At 42.5% G+C, this 2,787-nt stretch overlaps 1 non-coding gene across 1 annotated transcript; it reads right to left on the bottom strand.

The window, feature by feature from the left end:
* Positions 1-2,287: 2,287 nt before the first annotated feature.
* On the bottom strand, positions 2,288-2,402 carry LOC125985548 (U5 spliceosomal RNA). Its single transcript, XR_007487327.1, has one exon. It is a non-coding gene; the product is annotated as a U5 spliceosomal RNA (small nuclear RNA).
* Between the last annotated feature and the right edge of the window lie 385 nt (positions 2,403-2,787).

The raw sequence follows: 2,787 nt of genomic DNA, 5'->3' as shown, positions 1-2,787 counted from the left end.
AACCTTTTTTGAACGAATCGTTCACTCACGAGCCAACACTAACAGCAACACACACATAAATTGAGTGTGTGCCGATGCCACAACATGAAATCTCAAAATTCTCCGATTTGCCACGATTAGCCTTGCGGAAACTGACCTGTGGTTTCGTAATCCTGTTTACAATTCGCTCGGTGTTTAATGTTGGACAATTTCCCACGGAACATCTCTCACGTGACACCGGTGTGCCGCGGCACACTGGTTGGGAAACACTGGTCTAGGGGTATGAATCTTGCTTTGGGTGTGAGAGGTCTGGAGATCAACTCCCAGATGATCCTTTCGTTAAAACATTGCTGTTGATCAACTAGCCCCGTTTCATCTGAGGTGAGTGTCACATGGGCTGTCAATTGAAACGAAAGTTGAGTTAATTTACCTTGGGTCCCCTAAATCTGTTGTTTTGATTCCCATCACTTGCCGTCATGTGTCATCCATTGCGCCACTCCCCTCACTCCATCATGGCATATTCAAATAATGTCACCCATTTTTTTTTTTTTCCATTTTTGCAAAACTGTCACACACAAGCTTATAAGCCACATATTCCCGTGGAGCTCGTGGAGCATCTGTCTACAGATCAGAAGATTCCAGGACTCCTGGCCGGCTCACATGCCATTTTGTGGTCAACATTAGCTATGTGTAATTTATGTGAACTTTTGGGTTTAAGTAACTCACAGACACGGGCAACAAATAGTCTTTCCAATTTTGTCTCATCTCAAGTCTTAGGGATCATCGGATCTGCGTAGTTATTGGATAGTTCAACCAACAATTTAACATCAACATTCTTTCATGGTCTGCCTGGGTGTCGTGGCTGAAGATCCTAGCAAAAAGACCCTAAACATGCAACTGCATATTGGCCATAATATAGCAATGAGGCGGATACAACCCCAGTTTGAATCTGGTTAATAGCAGAATAAACTTGTTGCAGTTATTTTTTATTCACCCTAAACAGTCTTACGTTGGACCATGACAAATTTACATTCACACAAGCTTACAGAAAATGACAACTTCCCGTGGGGCTAGTGGCTCGTTTTTTGCTCTGAACGGACAGCCAAAACGATTCCTAACACTTACTAATCAAGTCCTAACCAATTCCTGTGTGTGTATGGGGGGGACAAAGGAACCAATCAGATGGCCCAAATCCATGCATGGCGGATTATGGCAGTGATCAACACAGATATTTAAGAAGTGAAATGAAGTTTTGCAGACAGTGTGCAATCATTATTTAAACAAAAGTAGGCAGGTGGCATACATTTGGAAACCCCAACAGAAAAATGACATCAATATTTAGTAGATCCTCCTTTTGCAGAAATAACAGCCTCTAAACCTGTGGTTCTTAATCTGGATTCGGTCAAACTCTATGGGTTCGGTGAGTCGGTCTCAGGGGTTCAGCAGAGCCTCCACTGCGGAGGTCCGAACACACCTGATTTATAAATTTGTGATAACGCATATCTGAACTGGTCTCGCAAAGGCAACCGCAGAAGTCACACTGATTTGCTGGTATGCCATTTGTCGTGAATTCATGCATTGTGTTGGTTTTATTCTTTCAGCAAGGTGGTGTTCATGCACTTCTGCATGAGTTCCGCTCTATTCTTCTGGCCAAACTCTTTCGGCGCAGCCGTTGCACATATGATGACCCTGGAAAGTTCTTAGCGAATTATCAATCTTTGCCTTTCATGTTCATCGGGTCTACCATTTTAATAGGTATCTACACTGCGTATTTGGATAGAGACTGCTGAAAGCGGACACATATATGCCTCGTGAACTACATGCATTACTGCGGGTGAAGAAGAGTGAACAAATAAGTCATCAGACAAGTTTGCCGATTTATTAGTGCCCAGAAGAGCAGCACTCTGTTCCGTACTGTAACCTGTTAGGTTTGTTCCCAGTTCTTTATCTTTAATGCTCGATATGCTAACAGTAATTACCAAGAGGCGGCCTTCACAGTTTAACTATTTAATGGATACCAGAATGATCGATGCACAGCTGTGGAGCCCTTTCTGCGAGATGCGAAACAAGGTCCCTCTCCCAGCGCCAAGGTTCCTGCTCTTATACTACTCTGGGCCGCCTTCCTGCAAGGAGGCGACTCTGCCTAGCCTGTATGATAACGTGTGACCTTGTAGTCTTAACTGAGAGCGATTTCTACATATGTGCAAAGGGTGTCATAGAGAAGAGAAAGCTAATAAAGCAAGAGAAGGGTTGCAGCGATATAACGGCATAGCTCAAGCTACCCAGCTAATCACATGTGCCAAAGAGGCCTATTCTAACAAATCGTTGATGAGAATGGGTAGAGACAGACTCTTATTGTTCCTCCCCACGGAAATCTTTAGTAAAAGGCGAAAGATTTATTCAATCTGAAGAGAAACGAATGATCTGAAAATTTGAGTCAAAACGGGCAACCACTATGGCCTGCTGGTCTCACCAAATTCACAGGCGGTCTCACACTAAAATTGCAGCAACCATTCCTTCTAATACAAACAATAAACGTTGATAGATTTACTATACTTACAAGGACTCAAACTAAATAGAAGGTTTAAACAAGTATTTTGTGTTCATTAATGTCTTTTTTTACTTTAAACATTTTTGGCGCACAGGATTGTAGGTACCTGATCGAACACATTCTTTCAAACAGCATCACCTATCGATTGGGCGTCTATTTTGAGGTAAAAACAGTTGTATGTTTTGGTTCGTGTACTTTTGGTATGAGAGAATGGGAAATGATCCCACCTGTGTTTCATTTGAAAACGTGTGATTTCA

This window comes from Syngnathus scovelli, chromosome 17, assembly GCF_024217435.2.
Source record: "Syngnathus scovelli strain Florida chromosome 17, RoL_Ssco_1.2, whole genome shotgun sequence".
Lineage (NCBI taxonomy): Eukaryota > Metazoa > Chordata > Actinopteri > Syngnathiformes > Syngnathidae > Syngnathus > Syngnathus scovelli.
Note: the sequence above shows the minus strand (reverse complement) of the source record. Positions and strands in the feature narration are given on the sequence as shown.